At 39.6% G+C, this 25,805-nt stretch overlaps 2 protein-coding genes and 1 long non-coding RNA gene across 5 annotated transcripts in view; 2 read left to right on the forward strand and 1 right to left on the reverse strand.

The window, feature by feature from the left end:
- The window catches only part of LOC134790202 (syndecan), a 596,526-nt gene that overhangs the window by 146,712 nt on the left and 424,009 nt on the right, over window positions 1-25,805 (forward strand). The window lies entirely within an intron of this gene.
- LOC134790217 (uncharacterized) overlaps window positions 1-25,805 on the reverse strand; it is a 413,186-nt gene that overhangs the window by 31,702 nt on the left and 355,679 nt on the right. The gene's annotated exons all lie outside the window — the stretch shown is intronic.
- LOC134789537 (uncharacterized) lies at window positions 14,066-15,674 on the forward strand. The gene is made up of 2 exons (XR_010144089.1): window positions 14,066-14,195; window positions 15,594-15,674. It is a non-coding gene; the product is annotated as an uncharacterized LOC134789537 (long non-coding RNA).

Raw genomic sequence — 25,805 nt, forward strand, 5'->3', positions numbered from 1 at the left:
GTTCTCATCTCCGCTTCCCTGCCACCAATTATGGTTGGTTGTATACAAAATTATTAGAAAGGCATAAATTCCTAAGTCTCAAAAAACATGACGATAATTACGAGGCCAAAATAAATCTTCCAGAGGTTATCTTGGATGATTTATGTTGGTGGAAGGATAATATACATACAACTTTGGCACATATGAGAACGTCAAGCTTTAAGTTAGAAATTTACACGGATGCGTCGAAAACCGGATGGGGTGCTGTATGCGGTGATGTTACTATTGGAGGGCATTGGAAGGCCGCTGAGAGCGAACACCACATCAACTACCTAGAGCTTTTAGCAGTGTTTTTAGGTCTAAAGAGCTTTGCAGTAAATGAATCAAATTGCTTCATTTTGTTAAGGATAGACAATACTACTGCAATCAGTTATGTAAATCGAATGGGTGGAATTCAATTTCCATATCTGAACGACCTAAGCAGACAGATTTGGCAATGGTGCGAGACGCGTGGCATAATCTTGTACGCATCATATGTCAATACAAAGGACAATCGAGCCGACGAAGCGTCGCGAAAGTCCAATCTCGATACTGAGTGGGAGTTGTCAAATCACGCTTTCCAAACCATTGTTAGGCGATTTGGCCAACCCGAAATAGATATTTTCGCGTCTCGATCCAATACCAAATGCGACAAATTTGTATCTTGGTTCCAAGAACCTGATGCTTTTGCTGTCGATGCGTTCACACTCGATTGGAGTCAACAGTTTTTCTATGCATTCCCACCATTCTGTTTATTACTGAAATGCATCCGAAAAATTATTGATGATAATGCAACAGGTATTTTGGTTTTTCCATATTGGCCCTCTCAGCCTTGGTTCCCAATGCTGCAGAGCCTATTGGTCTCAGAAATCTTATATTTCAATCCGAGTAAAGTATTGCTTCGATCTGATTGCAGACGACCCCACCGCTTGCACACCAGCCTTACCCTGGCTGCCGCGACGCTATCAGCACGGCCTTCTCCCGCCGCGGCGTTCCACCAGAAGCGATCCCTTTAACTTTAGCTTCTCTTTCGGAGAATACAGTAAAGCAATACAATGTATCCCTAAAGCTCTGGTGGGAGTTTTGTAATATAAATGGCTTAGAACCACTAAATCCGTCAATAACGACAATACTCATGTTCTTGACAGGTGAATTCAATAAAGGCTGTTCTTACGGAACATTAAACAGCCATCGTTCGGCGTTGGCTCTCTTACTACCGAACGTTGGTTCTGATGACCGTATCAAGAGATTCTTCAAGGGTATATTTAGACTAAAACCTAGTTTACCTAGGTATCATAACACGTGGGATCCTCAAGTTATCCTTGATCTAGTATCGACATGGTATCCTAATACCGAACTTACCCTTGAGAAATTAACTAAAAAACTCGCAATCTTACTCGCGATTTGTACGGCCCATCGAGTACAAACGTTCTCATTAATTAAAATTGAAAATATACAGATCACAGATAATTTTATCAAAATTTCAATACCTGATTTGATAAAAACCTCTGCGCCTGGTCGAGAACAGCCTATATTGAATATACCTTATTTTAAAGAGAACTTAAGCATTTGCCCTGCCCTGACTCTCAAAGACTATATTTTGGTAACACAAAATAAGAGAGTCAGGAATCATGGCGCGCTATTACTGACATACAAAGCTCCCCACAGAGCAGCCACGAGTCAGACTGTGGGCCGATGGATACGGCAGGTGCTAGCAGCGGCGGGCGTGGACGTGTCCATATTTGGCGCGCACAGCACGCGACACGCGTCCACGTCGGCCGCGAGGACCGCCGGTGTATCCATAGAGATCATACGCAAAGCTGCTGGATGGACAGCCAAGTCCCAAACATTTTCAAAATTTTATGATAGGCCGTTACAAGACGGCAACAATTATGAGTTTGCAAAAGCTGTGTGCTTCGGTCGTAATATATCTGATTGACCTATTAATCATTAATTCATATTGATTGATAATTTTGTTAATTAGTAACATAAGGATATGTTTAATACTCATTTTTTGCAATAAATCAGAGTGATTGATTACAAAGTGGTTTTCAATTAATAAAATACCAACAGAACGCAAAACTTGCTTCTCTAAAATTCTACCTGGTTATTTATTATATCTGAAGAATGAAGCGATGAAATATAATAGATGATCAAACGAACTTCTTGAAGTGAAGTTCGATCACTATTATGTGAATCGCTTCATTCGAAGATATAATCAGCACCCTCCCTCCCGTGACGTTGTCACATAAGAACAAGAGATTCTTATAAACCCATATACAAGTTTTGCTCCTCACTTAAAAGGAATGAGGACAGAACATGGCGGTTGGAACTTGTTGGGTTGGTTAGGAGTGGGGATTGAAAAAAGTCAATACACTTACTTTTAAAAATAAAAAACTTTATTTTACTCTGAAAATCGTGTTACGTTGCCTAGCAAGTTAAAGAAACTACCTGGTTATTTATTATATCTTCGAATGAAGCGATTCACATAATAGTGATCGAACTTCACTTCAAGAAGTTCGTTTGATCATCTAGTATATGTAACTGAACGATTTGTGCGGTGTACTGGTTTTATATTGTTCACGTTACCAGAACGCACTGTGCTAATGGGGCTTCTAAGCGAGCCATATGTTCACTGCAATATGTGGCCGGCAACTATTGGTGTCCTCTTACTCACATGTTAGAGAGGGACACTAATAGTTGTCGGCCACATATTGCAGTGAACATATGGCCCGTTTAGAAGTCCCTTCAGCACAGTGGGTTCTGGTTACGTGAACAATATATAACCAGTACACTGCTCTTCTAGTAAATACAGACAAGTTTTACACACTTATTTTTTTTTATTTTATTGATCAAATAAGTAACACAGCATTACAGTAAAACCAAGGCACTGTGACACTACAAAAGAAAAAAACATTTTGTCTCCACAAAGAAAACAATAGACACAAAAATGACATACAAATTAAACATTGGATTTGGGCGACGACGTAACAGCGTGGCTCCGTAGCGTCGTCTGACTCGGCGTAGGATTCGGCAGGTTGCCCCGGAACCGCCGAAACACCACACCCTTCGGCCAGAAGTCCGCGCTTGCGATGGTGTCCTGCAGAGGCCGCGGCACGCGCACTACAAATGAACTGAAGTGCACATAGTGACGCGACTGTAGCTGGTGCACCCTCAGCGTGTAGCCAGTCTTCCGGCGGACGTACTCCACCACCTCGTCGGCCCCGGCGGAGTAATGCAGGCGAGACACGTAGAGCGCCTTACTCGGTGTCGCAACTTGTAGGCCAGAATTAACCGGCTCCGCAGTGCCACAGAGTTTTACGAGGCGCCCTGCGCGCCTTGCGTTTCCTTTCCACCAGTTTGAATCCCTCCTTATCCACATCGGTGCGGGAGGACTTTTCCTTAATCGGAGCCCGCACATTTCACTGTGTCAGCAACACGCACTTATACTATACACTTGTACTAGTTTACAATAAAATTATGGACAGGATCTACGTAAATAAAACATCGACCGGCCGGAACGTAAGACGCTGGCGTAATGGCTGCCGTTCTGTGAATTGCGCAATTCCTTTCTCCGCCCCCCGCCACCCGCGCTTACACCGTGGTGTTGGCACAACTGTTTGATTCGTTCAGACTACAATGCATTATAGTAACCACAACATAATAACTTGTAACGTGTACACTCGTATCTTTATTTTTACATATCAATAGTTAGTGTTACGATGCATATATTAAACGAGACAAACGTTTAATATTTACAACACTTGCATCTTTACATATACAACGAAATTGTAAGCAGTACTAAATTGCATTTAACTAGAATTAAACAGTGATGTTTAAAAAACAAGTTTTACACGATACAACATTTTTTGTCATTACTACCGGATTTTAGTAGGTATAACTATATTTTTAATTACTATACGTTCTGGTAGTATTGTAGAAAATTATTTTTTTCGGTGTGGTGGTGATGCTAGTGTCTTATTCTAATGGTGTCATTTGCTTTTAGTGCAAAGTATACGGTTGTAGTTTTGTTCTAACCTAAATAAGAATGAAGGTCGAGTATCAACTTGTTTTGATTTTAGGCGTGGTCTTCTCTCGCGGACGAAAAGGAGAGATGGCTGGTTCAAGTTGGGGTATTATGGCCATATGGCCGTGAAGGCACACAGTGATGTATCTATCACGGATTAGGTATTCCAAAGGTTATCAAATATCAGTGACGATGTCCCCCTATGCAGGATAACGAATAAAAAAGGAAAATGGAGTTCATTTAGAAAGATACCTATTGCAGGTCCGGGAAAAAATATCACGAGCCTCTTCTCCTCCATGATAGCATTGAGTGCGCTGTTTGCTGGTATTCAGTGGCCTAAACGGGGTTTTGAGAAGAAAAGGGACTAGGGAAATAAAAATTAAAAATAATATATACTGAAATGAAGAGTAATGTTATGGCCGTCTCTCCTGTAATGGTATGGTCATCACTCCCGGACACCTCGGGAGAGATGGCCAGTTGTAAATATTTTTGGAAACATTTTTTCAAGCTGATCGCAAAAGAAATATTTTTTGTTTGTTTCATATTCGAAAGTCAATTGATCAAAGTTTATGAAGAAACAACGATTTCTTTATCGCACAGTGCAAATGTTATTTTAAACGTCAAACTTCTATGAAATTATGACGTATAAATAACACTTGCACTGCGTGGGCTATCAAAATCGCTGCAGAATTTTCTTGGTCGAACCCTATTTCGTATCTTATGAGTGTATTATTTATGCATTTGTTGACGTGTTTCTATTTACGTTTTGTATAACTGCGCGGCGCGGCGGGACGCCATCGCGAATTTCAGGGCACTCATTTATTCATAGTCTTCTCAGGGTTGTCAATCTACAGAGCGATTTTAGAAGTTTGCACAGGCTTGGTAAGTTTGCCTTCTAAATGCTAAAATAAGATAATTCTGGAACTTTTGGGATCAAGGCTTAACATTCATAAATTTTAATGAGTTTCTGCCTCCGAAGGAGATTGGATAAAAATCACGAAATTATATTAGAACTCTTTGATTTCACGAGTTTGAGAGTCAAATAAATATGTATTAGCAATATTTCACCTTTTACATTAATTATGTGATTTTACATTTTACCTCTATTTTTTGGCTAAGGGATTAAAGAGAAGAAATCTTGATATTAAAGGCCTGTGCACACCGGGTGCGTATGCGTAGACGTGCATGTGCACGCGCGCTTTGTAATATACAGTTCCTTATGAGAGACGACTCACCGCTTGCGTGACGTGTGCGTGCGCACACGCAGCCGGTGTGGCCTGACCTTTAGTGCCATTATTAACTAATTTCCTTACTCTATGTTCGGAAAACACGTGTAATAAGCTAATCAAGTGGCAACCCTGAAGAAGAATAACTTCACGCATCGCATAATGCGATTTGTATATATACAGTTAGTCATAAATATATATAGTTACAACCTTATTCCATTGGGTTAAGGTGGAGAATTGTATACATATTTACGTACTGTATTTATGTACTCCATGCATGTTTGATGGCAGAGCACAATGAGCCCTCAACCTTCCTTTCCATATCCCGTCGCCGTCAAATTTGGTGACACTTTGTGCTTTGTTTTTCGGCTTTCTTTTGTTATTTAATGCCCCGTTTTCTTAGAAATTTACACAAGTTGTTGACACTTAGAATAGGTGGATGTTTTATTGTTTTTATTTTTATTTAGAGAACATTAATCTCTTGAGTCCGATACAAAACAGACGTCGTAAGGTAGACCGTATTGTGTTAAGACACAGGTACAATATCATCGGGTCCTTTGGTCATTATTAGCTGTATTGTATTAGTGTGTTTATTGGCCTAAGTCACTTTACGAAATCAGGCACCGGACAGTATCAATATGATAGAAAATAAATGTCGGTTCTCAATATGGTTCTTTTTTTTTTTTTTTTTTTTTGATTTAAAACATTTATTTACATACAATATATATACAGTGGTACTACTAAACGAAATTAATAACTAGCTTAAATCTAAAATAGGCCCTTGAGGCATTGTACCAAGGATGCTGGCGGCATTTCCTCGCTGTATCGCAATGCTGATACGTTGTGCGAGGTAGCCGCCAGCTCTTCGGTCACCAGTTACGTCAACCAGACGCTTCGCGATTTCTGCGAACAACTTATGCGCGCTGGGACCCCATGGACCTAGAGTTTCAACACCAAATGGTACAAAATGGTACTCTCTACCGAGGCTCTTATATTTGTTACGTTTTAGAATTTCGGCGCTTTCCGCCGCTCCGCCCGCTTTTACAGTAGTCCGTTGGAGGTGGGACGGTGCCAGTGTGTCTACGCAGGTAGCATCCCACACCAACATCCGTCCCAAGCTCCAAGGAACTAAGGACACTCCATCGGGCCTCTTGCCATCATCTCTGATAATGCCAGTCGGCTCAAGAAGAGCAGGCACATTGATGGTGGCAAGAGACCGACGGACTATGTCATTAAGCGACGCATGTCTCGAAAAACGGCCTGCACTTTTTTGACAAGATAATCCGTGGTGTCCCAGTCGGTCCACGTCCGTGCCACAAGAGCATATGTGTGGCGTACACACCGAAACCCCGAGTCGCAAACCAGTCGCCAGTCTAAGGGAGGCCGGATCCAAGAAAGTACCAGTATTGGGCGAAGGTTGGGCATGTAGCCAGTAACCGGCTTCCCGGGCTCCGACCGCCAAAAGCCTCGCGCGGTCTGGACCTGTACAGTTGTTTAGGAGAGTATTGTAAGTTAAATCACAGTAAACATTATCCCAACTCCTTTGTGAATTTGGGTTGTCTGGAAATTGTTTGCCTGGGCAAGCAATTTTAAAAGCATTTTTGGCGTCCTCAAAGCCCGCAATCTCACAGTTTGTGGGCAAAGCCCTTAAGATATTTCCTATGAGACCAGACGTGCTATGAGTGGACGCCAAAAAGGCTGGGGAAGCCACACTGGAAATTTTGCGAATTCCTAAACCTCCAAACCGAATGGGGAGGGACGCTTGAGACCAGGAAGGCTCACTTAGCTGAATGTTTAGAATCGTCTCTAAACTAATTTTGATCAAATCATCTATGGGCGACAATAAATTTTGATGTTTCCAGAAAGGACAACAGCGGAGCACATACGTAAATTTAGGGACAAAAAGGCAGAATTTAAGAATCACAAGAGCATAATGAGGGCTAATTTCGAGTAAGCGATCCGTGTGACTTTTGAATTTAGTTATGGAGTTAGAAATATAATCGGGAAAAGATTCTTCGAATATAGGAGAACCCAGGAGGCAAAGAGAATACTTGTCTACTGATTTGATATTGGGAGTCAGATCGTCAAATTTGGGTTGTAAGTTGGTCAAAGTACAAGAAGATTTTTGAATAAAGAGTTCGCATTTGCTGAAATTCAGTTCTAAACCAATATTTTCGAAACTACTCTTAATAAAAGACAAATCAGAGAGTACAGTATTCACGTCACCTCCTAGGGTTCCGTCATCTAAGTACCACACATTGAATTTTGATTTTAAATTTTTGATAATTGGATTTATAGCCAAACTAAAAATTGCTGGCCCGAGAGGGTCACCCTGCTGACAGCCAACCTCGGAAGATAATTCATGTGACTTGTACATTAATTTAGATGAGTCTGAATAGGAAAAGAAAAGGTAATTGTATAGTTCCGGAATTTTGTCCTTAACTTCTGTCAGCAAGGTGTCTCTACTAACCGAATTAAAAGCATTTTTAACGTCAATTTTGACAACAATTTCGCAATCATCGAGTGAAAGGTAGGTCCTTAGGGCATGGACGGCTGCCTCGCACCCACCTTTCGTGCCGAAACCTAGCTGTATTGGTTCAAAAAGGGATTGTAATTTTGATCTAATGTGTCTAACCGCAATTTTTGAAGCCAGACGTCGTAAAGTTATATATTAAAGTTATATGGTTCTTAAATTTTATATGACGTAAGGGCATTACGTTCTTCGGCATATTTTTTAGGGTTCCGTACCCAAAGGGTAAAACGGGACCCTATTACTAAGACTCCGCTGTCCGTCCGTCCGTCCGTCCGTCCGTCTGTCTGTCACCAGGCTGTATCTCGTGATCTGTGATAACTAGACAGCTGAAATTTTCACAGATGATGTCTTTCTGTTGCCGCTATAACAACAAATACTAAAAACAGAATAAAATAAAGATTTAAGTGGGGCTCCCATACAACAAACGTGATTTTTGACCGAAGTTAAGCAACGTCGGGCGGGGTCAGTACTAGGATGGGTGACCGTTTTTATAGATAATGGTACGGAACCCTTCGTGTGCGAGACCGACTCGCACTTGGCCGGTTTTTTTTTATATTGTACTCGTTGATATGGTTTAAATAATTATATTTTTTTTGTTTCAGGTAAGTGTCACCAGTATGATCATTATGAATGGAAATTCTAGTGTACCTTTTCGCAACACACAAACAGGCATTAGTTATGTTATAAGGTAGTTACAACACTTCTGGGCCAGAAAGGTTAAAATTACTACTTCTATCATTACGCCTCTACGAACCATTTTCACTACATACCGGGAAAACCTTGCTATCGGCTACAACTTAGAGCTACGAGCGTAGGGCACGACATTAGGGCAAAGAATTAAAAAATCTTTTAACCCTTGACAAAATAATCTGATTATAATCTGGGAGACCGAGCATTGCTCGGAAAACATATAAAAACTCAAAAATGCGCGTTTTCCCAGAGATAAGACCTCGCCAGATCGATTTATCGCCCCCGAAAACCCCCACATAGCAAATTTCATTAAATTCGTTTAGAGGTCGTCCCGAAATATATGTATACAGGGTGTCCCTAGCCATTGGACAAAGCCGAAATATGCATATGCATAAAGGTATTTAGAACCAGTATACAAAGTATCATAACAATCGGTGTAGCGGTTACGAAGAAATTAACAAATTACGATTTTTTTACTTCGGAGCAACCTGTATGTGTTAGTAGCTCCTGAGGTAATAAATAGTATGAAACCTTCTTCGACCGTTTTGATTATCTTTTTAATTTATGACATTAATAAGATTCTGATGACTTGTCAAAAATTATCAAAAGCACTGCCAATGATTAATACAGTATGTTTCTTTTTGTTCTCGATTATTGGAAATAACTTTTGTTTGATAATTTATTTTTTTATCTTTTGTTCTAATTAAAAAAATATTACCGTTAGAGCATTTCTTAGAAGTAACCCTACGTGGGCTTTCAGGGTTTGTCCAATGGCTAAGGTCACGCTGTATATAAATAAACAAGAATTGCTCGTTTAAAGGTATTAGATTTTTACAGTAAACAAATGTGCAGATAAAACATGCAACAATAATAAAAGCTTCAAATTGAAACAGATTCATAATGGCCCCGCCTAAGTACTCATATTAAAACACAACACACCTAAAAACCTCAAAGCCCCCGTAATAACAGTGGTGGAATTATTCCTTATGAATATTTAAGTCTATTTCATAATTGAGCGAATCTCGGTGTTGTTACAGGCGCGCTTGCGAATCCCGCGATAATGAGTGGAGAGTGGAATAAGTGAAAAAATACTAAATTCTACGTGAGAATTTAGCAATTTTCGCTCTAGTTACGACTTAAATATGTTTATTTGTAGGGTTCCGTACCCAAAGGGTAAAACGGGACCCTATTACCTACTAAGACTCCGCTGGCCATCTGTCCGTTCGTCTGTCTGTCTGTCACCAGGCTGTATCTAATGAACCGTGATAGATAGGCAGTTGAAATGTTCACAGATGATGTATTTCTGTTGTCGCTATAAGTAACAACAAATACTAAAAACAGAATATAATAAATATTTAAGTGGGGCTCCCATACAACAAACGCGATTTTTTTGCCGTTTTTGCGTAATGGTAAGGAACCCTTCGTGCGCGCGTCCGACCCGCACTTTGCCGGTTTTTTATAGAACTAGCAGTGCTCACGGCGCTGTCATGTTAGAATTCGGTGTGTGTCACTTTGTAAGCTTACTTAGGCACCTATGTGACCCAAGATGAAAGTTACATACATGCTGTAAGTGAGGCATAAAAGTTCCGAAAAATGGGTGTTTTTTAAGAAGTTATTGCTAAAAGTTAAGAAAATTAAAATTAAAAATACGACGAAAGAGTCATGACGCCAAGAAATACTAAACAAATTGACCTATTTGCAGAAAAATGCGAAAATAGCGGTGATAATCTAGTGGTTATCTCCTTTCATAGGTATGTACATATGTGGTGGTCTGGTGGTTAAATATCCTGGGCTCAAACTTCGATTGTGCTGTATAGAGCAGAAGTGCAAAATCGTTATCGACTAAAACGCAAAAATTATTATAATTTCGGTCAAGATCCTTATTATACACAGATAAGAGGTTAATATAGATAGAGCACACAGTAAATGTACTGGTTTTATCTAAATTTGATTTGCAGACGCAGCTTAGATTGGCCTCATGTCGCGCCCCTATGATTCTATAAACAGAATGGCCGTTTTGATTTCTCCTATTTTTGCCGCGCGGATATGCGGAGCAAGGGTTATCTGTTGTAGAGACACAGAATTACATATATATTTAGATATGCTTATCTTATGTAGGCAAACATACACTCTTTGAGAAGCAGTAATAATACGTGCTTCATACATGTATGTAGGTGTAGGCAAAGTCAGTATCAAAAGTAACGAAACATACTACGCGTCTAAAGTATACAATATACTTTTTCAAGAAAAAAAAAACACTGGGGAAAGTTGAAATGGTAGCGGGATAAGATCGATATAGTTTCTAGAAACGTGTATATGAACGTTATTAATGTTCGGCAATAGATAGGTTTTCGAACAATTTCAGTCTACCAATTTAAAGTCTAATTTGTACCTACTTTAAACGATGTAAATCGATTTGCACTTGTAACGCGTAAATTTTTCGCAGTCGGCTCATTTCCTTCTCATTTATCATCCCATTTTTTTTCTTATCTCAGCCAAAACACGGCTGGCCATTGGCAGGGGTTTTTACACCCTACGGGACTAATTTCCTCTCTGGCACCGCGCCAGGTCATGGTCGGGTACGTATGTCACATGTATATACGTAAAATAATAAAACGCTTGTGACTAAATTATTTGTAAATCAACCTTAGTGTCTAGGGATGAAGGTTCAACTTGTAATGACAGTTATTGGGAATTATGATCAGCTACAATAAGTCTACGTAGGTATTAGGTATAGCTTCTTAGAGGCCGAACAGCTTATCTGCAAATAATTTTAAATAACGTACACCTTTCGTAGTTATGGGACATATCATTCCATATGTGATATTACAGTAGGTATATGTATTTAATGACTAAAAACGTTACGTTTGTAGAATTTATAATAAAACTAATATTTTAGTATACCTACATAAATGGTACGGTCTGCCTGCGACCAAGAATGCGATGAATGGATGTTGCAATACATCATCAGGAAAAATAAAAAAAATGAAAAATTAGTGAATATCTTGTTGGCTTAAATAAATAAAACCAGATGGTAGTTATGTCACATAAATGTGACATATTAGTGTTTTTATAAAGGCTTAAATATAAACGATGTATGTTCATATCACCTTTCGTTTATACAGTAGGTACTACCCTATTGAGCAAAGAGGGCCTATACAAATGAAATATAGCGGGGCGTATTGACTTTTATTTATGTTCAATGCAAGATAACGGTTTGTTAGGTATTTAGCGGTTGATTCAGATATATATACCCTAAAAACCCTCCCTTCTGCGGCAGTATGATAAAGGATAGCTTAAAGGGCTTATTACCTACACCCCGCTGAATTTAGTGTCTCACTCAAGGGAGCCGGTGCGGGAGCATTACCCTCATTACCCTACAATATATTACTGTGACTCGTCAGTGACTTACGACTACATTAGGAAAGTGTTCCAAGCATAGACTCTGCAATGTATAGCGTTTACGTTTTATAAGTAGTTTATTCGTATCTCGCGGGCGAGATACTATCGCGGCGCTGCCGTGCTAAGCCCACTGTATAAATCTGGGACCTAATGTAGAAAAAATACTCTGGTATTCGGTATTTACCTGTTGTGCGCATGTGCACACTTTCTTTTCGTATAAAATCTAAATAATTCTCAGAATCCGACTTGAAGACATCGAATCTTTTTTTCCCATCTTTTCTTATTTGTCACATTGGCGCAGATCGGAGGCGGAGCGGTTGTGCTGCCTGCGCCCGCCTGCCCGTAGCCGTAGGTAACTTATCCGCGATCAAAACGCTTTCAATCCACCGACCGCGCTCAATGTGACAACACCGCTTTGCTACCGCGCCGCTCCGCGACCGCTCCGGAACGCTTCCGCGTCAATGTGACGAAGCCTTAACACTGCAGCGCTGTTTTTCAGCCCAGACCAAGATACAAATTAAAATAAATTAAATTAGCTCCGCACTTTACATTTCACTAACACAATTCTCAGACCTAGCCACTAACATCACTTTCGTCAATTGAAATAAAGCATTTCGGTCTTATACTGAATTAGTACGTATTAGCTAAGTACTCTGTGGTTCAAATGGGCACACAACACAAGGAAGTAATAATTCTACCGCTGTATTATAACGCCTGCCTTTGTCTGTTTGCACCAGATGTTCAATTCGTCATAGTCTCGTTAATTTTGTTCTTTCACAAGTGGCCCACGATCGCCGAAAACAAATGACAACATGACAACGCATGTGGGTAGGGGCGCGATGCGACTTGTCTTAGCGACGGCTCGTGACGTCGCCATGATAAAACTAATCCCGTGGAATTTATCCAAAGTCGTCTATTCATTATTTGGATGTTTTTCAATATGGTGGTGAGCTTCGTGTCGCATCAGGCTGTCAAAGAGAAGGCAGAAGACCGCCAAACATGGAAATTGCTCCACCGACTAGTCTTACTCTTACATATTTGATGATGATGATGATGGGCGTGGTATGTTCATACAGTAGATAAACTCTCCTTTCTCTAACGTACCTAACATATTAGCAGCAAAAGGGCTTTCAAGGTAAATTGAAGTATGTTGATGAAATCACGAGGGTCATGTGGCAGCTAGCCCGAACCTCTCGAGACATGAAAGGATACCTAAATCGGTAATTTTAGTGATTGTTCATTTATAGAGATGACCTTTTGAGATGGTCTAGAAAAGGTCAGATTGATAGCATTTAGGTACAGTCAGCAGCAGAAGTTGCTAAGCGGGCGAGGTGTTCAAAATTACCTTGACACGCTCTTATTCTCTTAACAATAAAGTCTTAGCTTAGCAACTATCGCTGCTGACAGTACGTAGTAGCACGTTAATCTAGTTTGAGCTTTGTTTACCAGCATGATAAAAACTTGATACAGAATTATACAGGCTATATGAAAAAAATTACCGGAAGAATAGGAAGTTTTTTACGGTTGACAGAAGTGATAGTTATTTGATAATGTATAACCATCAGGCGTAGCTCACTCCGCGATTTCGTCGCGTCGCTACAAGTACATGCGGTCACACCAATTTTGGTGTCTAGCAGTAGTGGTTGCCGCGCACCGCCAACGGACGCTTGCTCGCGCTTGCGCCACCTTGAGGTCATAGAGTCTGACCAGCGAGTCGTGGCACAAAAAAACGCGGGAATTTCAATAAAAACCATACCTGGCAATAAAATTACTATGAAATTAAATGACAGCTTGAAACTGACAGCTTATTTGATAGAAAAAAGTTGCCATATAAAGCATTTAAAAAAATAGATTGTGACACGACTCGCTGGTCAGACTCTATCTATCGTAATAGACGCGTTTTGTTAGAGAGTGCACCTTCTGTACCTAGTACTATTATTTTAGGTTACAAATACGGTGACGCACCGTAACTTGTGCTGCAGCAAAAGCTGAAGAAGTCACTATCAAGGTTAAAAACGTGACACATGAGTCACGTCGCTGCGTTTTCCGTGCGTCAGCGTATTTTGAACAGCGATGTGATTGATCCTATAAGCTTACCATGCCCTTCATTATATTGATTTAAACTAACACGATTTTCACTCATACTTCGGGGGGGATTTTTAGGGGACAGGGGATTTCGTCTTTGTGGAATCCAGTGATTAGCAAATGTAAGGGTGAAAAAACATGCCATCACATACCATCGGATGTCTTGAGTGTTGAGTGTAGGCAAAGTGACAACCCTAGCGTACAAGTGTATATAGTAGTATACCCTATAATGGACACGGAACCAGTAATGGGACAAAAAACACAATTCCTCTTAAATAAGTATATAAAAGTAGTTTATAAACACTGGATATATTTTTATCATAAATAAGAGTCCTAGAGCTGATTATGTTTGAATTTTTATTAAATTCGGTTATTTTTTAAGAAATGTGCGTCAACCCAAAAGTTGTCGTGCCACTGAAAAATAATATCACTAAAAATTCTTAACAACTTCGCTAAGGGCCACTTGCACCAACCCACTAACCCGGGGTTAACCGGTTAAACCTGGAGTTACCAAGGTTACCAGTACAATTTGACACTCGGTTAACGGTTTATCCGGTTAACACCGGGTTAGTGGACTGGTGCAAGTGGCGCTAAGAGAGGTGAGTTAATTTATTAAATTTTAATTAATTAATACTTGATGAAAACTAGAATGTGTTTTGTTAATTGCATTTACCATGAGATAAGGTATACAACACACTATGTTGTGACTCCACAGATGTAAAAAAATAGTGGTATTTGGCCCAATCCCATTATAGGAGCTGTAAAACTGCATACCTCCTATGATGGGACAATTGACATGATGATGCTTGCCATGCCATAATTTCATGTTTGAAACAATACAGAAGTAAAATGTAGTTACGAAATATGTCAACCAGGAGGTATTCTCGGACTTAGGATAAATTAATATCGTTTTTCCAAACTTTTATTTAACTTGCCTTGTTAGTTAGTGTGGGTCAAATCTTGGTAGCTGAATTTGACCCACTTTTCGATTTCCGATTCAGTTGAAATTTTGTGTAAGTACGTAATTAAGTATGCAAATCGGATGATAATGCAATATTATGATAACATGGACTTGATCTGATGATGGAGACAGGAGGTGGCTATGGAAACTTTATCGCAATAAACCCTAACTAATTGTGTTTGGGTATATTAGAATTGTCTCGATGAATCTAATACAATAATAATTGGCTGTGGAAAGAAAAATACATTCAGCGATAAAAGCTTATACCAAAAATTGATTTTTTTGCCATAACTTATTCCCATTTCTATATTTTATACTGATAGAGCAAAGTCCATTATAGGGGGCCCATCACTGGATCCACGTCCATTACCGGGGGCCCATTACTGGAGCTTTGGTGTCCATGACTGGAGAAAAAAAGCATAGTTTTAATTTGTTAATTATGTGGAAACTCATTGCAGTATCTTTGATACAACACGCCTAAAACATGAAAGGCGGATAGGACTTTCATCTTTTAACACGCTAAGCGGAGGACCATTTACATGTACAAGGGAAATATCATAAATACTCCAAATTTCCTCTTAAATGTCCCATGACTGGTGCTGTTACTAATCAAGATCAAGTGCGGGTAGTTCGCAAAACCCGCGCAGCAAGAAGATGTTGATACAATTCCTCTCCAGTCTGCCTGTGACCACGAACGTAACGTCACGTTCGAAACGTCAGGCCATAAATAAACGTAAGTTTTACGCGATTAAGTCCCGTGTTAGTTATAAAAGTATTCCCTTCATTTTCGGCAAAGTTCGTCTTTGACGTACATTATATTTACTTACATTTGTACAATATTGTTTAGATGTAATTGTTTTCTAAAGAACCTACCTCTATCTATAAGTGACGCGACCCTCTTCAGAAGTCTGTCTGTCCTGTTGCGAATAAAAAGAAATAGAGCTTGTATTCGTGCACGTTAATGGTGAATATTTTCTTTAGACACGGACGGACGGACGGATCCGGGAAGGGTTTCGGCGACAGTTCTACTCACTATTTTATCCGCGAGGCATTTATCAAGTGTAAAAGCATTGGGGGATTCTCTAAAAATACAGATTTTGTACATATTAGGAGGTCGGGTTTCCCGACCCATATCAATGAACTTCTAAGGAACTGGCGTGCGAAATACCTATCAATTGATTTACCAGTCGCTATCTGGTAAAGAAAAATGTCGTAAGAAAGTCGGCTTTGATCCCCTTCAGGTTAAAAGGTCAGATGGCAGACGCGGACCTCAAAATTCCCTACGCAGTCTACGCACTAATTGACAATATAAGAGTTTTTCATACATAGTTGTAGTACCTCGGCGGCGATGGCGGGATAGCTTGGACTCCTTTTTGAGAGGCTGGCCAGATATAGCAAAAAACAGAGACGAGTGGACAAAGAGGGGGGAGGCCTTTGCCCAGCAGCGGGAGTAGCGGGACACAGTGGGCTCTGCATAATAATAATAGAGTCAGCAGTGGCTAAGCGGGCCATGTTCCAAATCGTCTGCACATGTTCACAAACGGATTTAAAAACAAAAGTCATACCTTATCTTATTTGTGTATGACTCGCTTACAAAGCGAGGACGGCGACGTCGACGTGTGATCACATCTGTTACCATAATGTGTCAGGAGAGCATCTTGAACATCCTTAACGCAAAACTGTCACTACACGCTTATAAATTTTATAACGAGCTTGTTCCACGCAGGGTTGCCACGTCAGGATTTCCCCTGACATATCAGGATTTTTGGTCCTTGTCAGGATTGCGGGGGAACTTCGCGAGTGTCAGGGTTTTTGAAACCTACCTACCAACTAAATACTAGAAGCTAGCTAAGGTAGAGGAAAGCGAAGATTATGTTGTAGTATTAGTGAACCAGACAGAGAGCACGAATGTATCAACTGCCAATTCGGACCAATTTTAGGTTCAAAAATATACCTACAAGTTTTCATGGCAAAAAATAGTGTTAAATAAAGTTGAAAGATAAAAAAAAAGGACCTCAAAATTTTAGACCACCTCATCTCGAAGATAACGGAGTTCTAATTAAAGAGACCATGTAGGGTTTCGGGAAATGACCGTCCAAGAATTGTCAGGATTTTTAGGCCGGAGCCCCACTGCTGCGCACGCTACATCCACGGCCCACGTTTTAATACAAACGGCCACGAATTTTTGTATAGGAACGTGGGTCGTGTACATAGCGTACGCAGCAGTGGGGCTCCGGCCAGGGTGATGTTCGGACTTGTCAGGATATTTCATCTTTTCACATGGCAACCCTAGCTCCACGTGTATTTTACGGTTCGTCACTAAAAGCATGTTCGTGTAGCGTGCATCAATAATGCAGCTCATTACTTCACCTCATCACGCGCCGTTTCATGGAATTACCCGGTTTATTTTTATTTTGCACTCAGGTGTAGAAATAGGAACAGGTTAAGAAAGGGTTTAATCCCCAATCCCGGTACATTTATTTGTGTGTTTATCACGAATTTAACCCTGGTTTATGTACCCAATGTGTTATATGGTTCTAAATATACAGGGCGTCCCTAGCCATTGGATAAAGCCGAAATGTACATATGCATTAGGGTATTTAGAACCAGTATACAAAGTATCATAGCAATCGGTGTAGCGGTTACGAAGAAATTAACAAATTACGATTTTTTTACTTTGAAACAACCTGTATGTGTTAGTAGCTCCTGAGGTAATAAATAGTATGAAACCTTCTTCGACCGTTTTGATTATCTTTTTAGGGTTCCGTACCCAAAGGGTAAAACGGGACCCTATTACTAAGACTTCGCTGTCCGTCCGTCCGTCCGTCCGTCCGTCCGTCCGTCCGTCCGTCCGTCTGTCACCAGGCTGTATCTCACGAACCGTGATAGCTAGACAGTTGAAATTTTCACAGATGATGTATTTCTGTTGCCGCTATAACAACAAATACTAAAAACAGAATAAAATAAAGATTTAAATGGGGCTCCCATACAACAAACGTGATTTTTGACCAAAGTTAAGCAACGTCGGGAGTGGTCAGTATTTGGATGGGTGACCGTTTTTGTTTTTGTTTTTTTTTTTTTTGCATTATGGTACGGAACCCTTCGTGCGCGAGTCCGACTCGCACTTGCCCGGTTTTTTTATTTATGACATTAATAAGATTCTGACTTTTGACAAATGTCATCATTGCCGCACATTTTCAAACAAATTGTCAAAAGCATTGCCAATGAGTAATACAGTATGTTTCTTTTTGTTGTCGATTATTGGAAATAACTTTTGTTTCAAAATTTTTTTTTTTAGCTTTTGTTCTAATTAAAAAAATATTACTGTTAGAGCATTTCTGAGAAGTAACCCTACGTGGGATTTCAGGGTTTGTCCAATGGCTAAGGTCAGCCTGTATATCTATGTCAAACTATTATATGTATTACGTCTCTTATCATGTACCTAAAGATTGTAAAGTTGTAAACATACAAACTTAATCCATAGAAAATCTAGATATCGTAATGTCAGATGTTTTTGAGGTGATCCGTTCGTTACTGAGGTTATTGATGAAAATCTTATTGGAATAGTTATTTACGATACAAGTGCGGAAAACAGGAAATTCGACACGAGTTGCGAATTACTGCTCCGACACTACTGCAGCGGCCTGAACGCGACGGTGTTATTGTCAGGATGAATACACTTTATATCGTCGTATTGTATCCACGGCACACGTCATTAAGCTTGCCGTGGAACAAGACCGATTTGTGAGAGATTGTCATATCGTGTTTATTTATTTATTTATACAATAAAGGTTTACTTGGAACGCTTTTACATGTTTATATTTTATATAGATTAATGGCTCTATAACCTGTTTTTTTGTGATTTATTAGCTTTTAAATAGAAAATATAAGCTTTTTGCGTTATAACTAATTGACTTCTTTTGTCGGGGACATGATATTCACTGATAGAGAGGGTTTTAATAAACCATTAAAAACTGAATTTGAAGTCAACAATCACACTGTAAGTAAATAAATTCGTTCGATCATAACACATATCATGAATTATTTGCGATGTCATATAAAAAAAATGTATGGATATGAGCTGGTGATGTTTGGTACAATTGGCACACCCCTACTTCATACTCTCTCTTTTAGAACGTTTACGTACGACGTATATTTGCACGCGTTTCTTTTGTTTTATTAAAGCTATGAATACGAAGTACTAACTTCCTTATGCTCTTAACAGGCGGTTGAAATTTGTACTTTATTCTCATGGAATAAAGTTGATATTAGACCTGTTTTACTTACTAGGGGTAAATTATTGACTTTATAAAGATGATTTCGACAGGAAACCAACTTGACAGGGTTTTGGAGCATTGAAGTGCGATGGAAGGAAACATGAAAGTATTTGATCGACTTTCGGTTGTTTAAATTCAGCAAATGTCTTTATTTGTGCGCAATTCTGTGGATAATGCTACCTTCAACGTTGTTGTAATAAATAATATTAATATTTGTTTTTGCGCAATAGAAAGAAAGAAGAAAGAAAATACATTTATTTACGTAAAACCAAACCAGTTAAATTACAAACTAGACATAGACCAGATGGACGTTAAAAAGGACCCCCACTCAGCGTAATTACTGATATGAGAGTGACTGCTTACCGTCAGGCGGGCGGTATGCTCGTTTGCCACCTACATGGTATAAATATATAATTTTTTTAAGAGGTCAGTCGAAAACGGCCCTTCATTACACCTATAGAACAGAAGTGTTACTATATAGCTTCTTCGAAGTAAATCCCCGGTTGAGTGCTCTGAAATTGAGTGAGCTGGTATTTCGTTGTATTTAGGTACTTACTTAATGTTGTACCCTGCCCCTCTCAAATTGTGTGAATGTATTGTCACTTTGAACAATTCTAGTTTCCATGCCATCTTGTTCCAGATACCTACAATGGAAAATACTTCAGACAACTTTTTTTTTATAAAAAATCTATACATCGCTTTCAAACCCTTGCCTGACTGTAGGATTTGTAGTAGCATACTTTTTGCCATTATCTGCAATCCTCCAATTTCAGATGTTGCTAACGTGCTCTCCTAAGCTTATAACTGGTAAATTGTACTGTCGTAAATCCTACCCTTTCCTGCAATAAATAAGGTTCAAATTCCAGGACAAAAAACGTAGGTCCTACAAAGTTAACAAAGTCGGCACTCGATATCAGAGGTGAAAATCCAATCGCTTGCCGTGCGCGGGCGATTCAAAGCAAACGTTATAGCACAGAATAAATAATAGTACTAGGTACAGAAGACTCACTCTCTAACACAACGCGTCTGTTACGATCAGGACAGATATGACTGCTAGGTGGCGACAGCGCCACGCGCGGCTTATGGCTAGCCACCAAAATTGGTGTGGAACGGATGTACTTGTAGTTACCTGTTACAAAGCGACGAAATCGCGGAGTGAGCCACGCCTGATGTTAGGCGAACTAGTATAAAAGCGTTCTTTAAGTACGCTTTACCTAGTTTTTTTTTTAATATACATACATATAGGAGGAAAAAGTGGGACTGGGCAGGGCTCGTCTGCCGAATGCACCAGGCCGCTGGACCAAACCAGCTACAGACTGGGTCCCACAGGACTCGGGGTAGAGGAAGACCAAAACGGAGATGGCGGGACGACCTTGACACATTTTGTAAAGAGTAATGCATAGTTTGGATCTAAGTATCACCTAAATACTGGTTTGCTCGAGAACTCAACTAACCCGTTCGCGGCTAAAATAAGAATATAATATATACAGGCCACGTAGCCAAGATGCCAATCGCTTACGCTCCGTAGCGATCGAAACGTAACTGTCACTGTCGCACTAATATGGAAGAGTGATAGAGAGACATAAAGCTTTTCGTTGTCGAAGCGATAGCGATTGTAAGTGGCTAGGCCGGCTGGTCAGAATCGCGTGCTAACAGTCAGTTCCGATGTCGCTTTGATGGAAAAGCGCTTCCTTCGCGTTTTCTATATTCAATTACGTAATTCGTCGCGAAACGATAAGACGCCTGAAATTCCCGACTCCAATTACCGTAATAGCCCCCCTCCCCCCAACCCTTCAGATAGGTATCTGTTATTTGCAAGCGAAATCCTATTCCTCAGGCGTTTGAATGAAGTCGTGCTTATCGAAAAGGGGAGATTTTATTAGTTTTAACACTTTGAATGTCACGGACTCCCCTAGCGACTTCGATTAAAGTGCGCAGCGTGAAATTGCTGCTACGAGCTACTGCCTAGCATTCGCAGTGTTAAGAGGTTAACCTTTTAGATGCTGCAGGGTAATTTACGTAGGTGGCATATGTTAAGGACTGCGGTTGAATAGAATGAAGTTTTATTTTGTAAAAAATTACGATATCTAATTACCTTCAACCTAAATAATAAAACTGGTTTTGCCACCACTTCGTAATCTTTAGGGATACCGTATATGGAGGTCGCGGGGCTTTAGTACATCTGGCATTCCAATTTATCTAAGATTCAAGATTTTGCATTCCATGAGCCATAGATATACGACAGAATTTTCTATGTTCGCGAGGTTTTCACAATGAACTAATCTCGATTAATAACGGCAGATTCGAACTTTAAGATACGTCAAAATTTTTTTAACTTTTTGACGTACCTATCTTAAAGTTCGAGTACAAGCGAGATGCATAGAAAGTAAGTTACTTAGACGTGAGTGAATATGCCAATGTCAAAACTGGTGGTAGTGGTACAGGCCGTAAGGTGTTCTGCTTTTACTGCTGAATTTACTAGTATAACGTAAACATTTGCTTTCAATACCTAGATGCTCACATACCTACAGGTGAATGTTGTCTGATGGAATGGACTGCCCTTTTCGATGAAATGACCGACTTGGACATCAATGGACAGCAATTTACTTGATTGAACTGTCCGATGGTCTCTGGTATTTGGTGGTTACTGTATTCTTTAGATATTGTTTATTTTGGGAAAGAGTCAATGTTGATTTCAATGATATCAAGATAGGAGGTATTATATTGAGAGTTTCAGTTGGTTTACATTCTTTTGATATAACCCAAAACAAATGGGTGAAGAATAAATTTGTGACCTTTTCCGTTCTTTGACTGTTTGATATATATATTTTTTTTTTTTAATTTATTGAGAAAACCAAACAGTCATATAAACATATCAAAAATACAATACAAGATGTACTGCAACAAAAGATACAATAAAAAAGACCTGGAGGTTCATAAATTATAAATTATGTTAACTGTGTAAGTACAATTATAACTACTGCATATTAATACCAGATAGAAAAAACTGCTATCAGTACTTAGGTACTAAAACAACTTACGTTTAACTATGGTTTTTAGACTAGATATCGAATTTTGAAAGCAATCTATTTCGGAGAGATGTTTATTATAGTAACTAGGAACCCGTCTGAAAAAGGTATGCCTGGAATAGTTCTTGACAGAAAAACTAATATGAAACAGCGATCGAGGGCGTAAGGGGTGATGCGGACAACTGAAAGTAACTAATCTTAGGAGATTAGGACAATTAATAATATTTTTAAGAATTTTAAACAAAAACATAACGTCCAAGTATATCCTACGGTTAAAAAGGAAAGGTACACGAAAATGTTTTGCGGCCAAGGTAGAATTTACAAAATAAGTGCCTGTTCTATAACTTAACAATTTTAAGAAAATGTTTTGAATTCTCTCCAAACGGTCAATATGGACTTGATACTGAGGTGTCCAAATTACACTCCCGAATTCGAGGATACTCCTAACAAAAGAATAAAATAATAATTTATAAGTATTTGGCCGCTTGAACGGTTGTCCGACACGAAGAATCATTCCTAACCTTTTATATGCACGTTTACATAAGTTATCAATATGCTCGTTAAAGTTTAGTTGCGAGTCCATAGTGACACCTAAGTCTTTAGTGGAAGAGACTCGTGCTATGTTATTACCAGATAAATTATAATTATATACTATCGGATTGTGTTTTCGATTAAAACTTATAACAAAACATTTTTCTGTGTTTAAAAACAAATGATTATTAGAGCAATATTGGACAAAATTATCTAGATCTTTTTGCAACAATAGGCAGTCCGCTTCCGAAGACACAGCTTTATAAATCTTTGTGTCATCGGCGTATATAAGGTGTTCAGAGCTACGGAAACAGGCCGCCATATCATTGATATATAAGATAAAGAATAAAGGACCAAGGTGCGACCCCTGAGGTACTCCAGAGGGGATGGGGAGAAAACGAGATGTATAACCTTTTAAGGCCACAGCTTGGCTACGATTAGACAGATAAGATTTAATCCACCTCAGGAGGTCACCGTGTATACCGAGGTCGAGTAGTTTCATGATCAAATTATTATGATTAATTTTATCAAAACACTTCGAAAAATCGGTATACACGGCATCCACCTGGCTGCCAGAGGCTAACTTGTTAATAATAAAATCAGAAAAGGTAAGTAAATTCGTTTCAACACTTCTACCTTGGCAAAAACCATGTTGACTGGGCGCGATATGTTGGCAAAAAGCAGCTGCAATTTTGTTATAAACTATTTTTTCCAAGATTTTTGCGAAAATATTTAATTTACTAATTGGCCTATAGTTTGTCACTAGGTGAGCATCCCCGCTTTTGTAAATAGGCGTAATCAGAGCTTTTTTCCATACCATTGGGAAATGACCACCTGACAATGATATTTTATAAATCTGAGTTAGAGGTGCTGCTAACTCTTGGGCACACATAATAATGAAATAAGGATGGATCATGTCGGTACCACTACCCTTCCCAGCATTTACTCTCTTCAATAACCCATAAACACAGTCCTCTGTGACATCTATACTACTAAGATCTATGAGTGAGTCTTCAAGTACAGGTAGGCAGTCGGGAGAAACGGAATGATCAGGAACAAAAACTGAGTTGAAAAAGTCATTGAAGTAATTACTTATAGTGAGACCATCCTTGGATGTATCATGAAGGTAACACATTTGATCGGGTACAAGATTACTTGGAAATTTAGATTTCATAAAAGACCAAAAATATGATGGATTACTGTGAATTTTGTCCTCGGTTAGCGAAATATATTTTTTATAACACTCAGTAGCCATCTTATGCTCCCTGGATCTTAAGAGCGCGAACTCCGCTTTATCAAGGGGATTTCTATACTTTTTCCATCGCTTATGTACCGATAGTTTTTGTTTACGAATCTTTATTAGTGATCTGGAAAACCATGGCGGGTACCCATTTTTCGAATTAACACATTTATGAGGAATATAATTTAATATAAGTCTATTTAAAACCGAATAAAAATAAGAGACAGATCCCTCAACATCCATATTTAGTAAGCATGACCAATCGGTTTCGGACAGTTCCTTACGGATAGAATTATAGTCGCCACGGCGGAAAACCGGCTTAGTTGTATGGTTAGGTTTCAGTTGAGGTAAATAATTTAACAAATTGAGAGCCAGAGATATATGCAACGCCTTATGCTGTGGATCCTCCGGCGTAAGCGGGGATGAACTAGCACTAACCTGACAACTTACGTTAGCCATAACGAGATCAAGCACTCGCCCATTTATATTATAACACGAATTAAATTGACATAATCCAGTCAAAGCGATGAAATCGGAAAGAACGATTGCAGTTGCGTCAACACTGGACTCCATAGTAAGACTATTTGAGTCTGGGCATAGGGACCAACAGGCATGAGATACATTATAGTCTCCTACAAAAACAAAAATGTCATCAGGGTTTGCGAGCATTATCCTAGCGGCATTATCGAAAAAACAGCGTAATGAATTGATATGGTTATCATTGTGAGGAAAATAAACACACGCTATATGTAATAGCGGCCCAGCCGGTCGGCGGCGGCGGCCGGGCGGCGCGGCGCGGGAAGGGTGGAGCGTAGCGCCGGCGCAGGCCCGCGGCTCCACGGTGAGCCATATCTCCTCGTGCCGCTGCGCCGCGCACTAGAGATGGGCGAAATGTGTCAGTAGAGGGAAAAGATTGATATATATCTTTTTACCACTGGGATATGTATCACTCTTTTATATCTTTATATCCGTGTGTATCAGTTGTCCCGCTCGTAACTGTATCGACACTTACTGACTTTACGTCATCTTATTTATGAGAGAGAGACAGAATTGTTATTATAACGTGGCGACATTTTCATTTTCATTTTGTATCATGATGGATATAGATTGGTACATTCACAAGGAAGCTTGATTTGGTTCGTATTGTCATGCGCAAGAATATATTTGCCTAATAAAATACCTTATTTCTTTTTGTTTACATTTTATTAAATGCAATGCAATTTAACTCATTAACCGAATTAATAACTCATCATTGCAATTTGCATTGCATCCTGCGCGAGCGAGAAATACTATACCTACTATCTACTTCTCGTTCCCGCGGAATAGCGAATGACGCGTCCGAATCCGCCTGAACTGGACGACCGCTGTCGCTCGTTCGTGTTACTTCGGTCGACGCGCGACCGAGTCATCGCTTTCGCTTTAGTAAATCGTTGCCGAGGGAGTGAGCGGTACGGATATACTGATACATTCAGATTCGTAAAGACAAGAAGAGTGATTCATGAAACGAGAAAGATATATATCTTTTTTATCTATCACTCCTGAGTTACCCATCTCTACCGCGCACCACTCGTCCCGGCGCGACACGCTGAGCCCGCGCCTCGCCGCCACCAGCACGCCGCCCCCTCGCTGTGTAGAGCGCCCCTCACGATCACGCCTGTATACTTCATACCTGCTATCAAAGTATTCACTACTGAAGAAGTCAGGATTTAACCAAGTTTCGGATAGACAAATTAGATCATAATTAGAATTAATAACACAAGATAAGAAAGCATGTGATTTAGTCCGC

The sequence above is a fragment of the Cydia splendana genome, chromosome 4, assembly GCF_910591565.1.
Source record: "Cydia splendana chromosome 4, ilCydSple1.2, whole genome shotgun sequence".
Lineage (NCBI taxonomy): Eukaryota > Metazoa > Arthropoda > Insecta > Lepidoptera > Tortricidae > Cydia > Cydia splendana.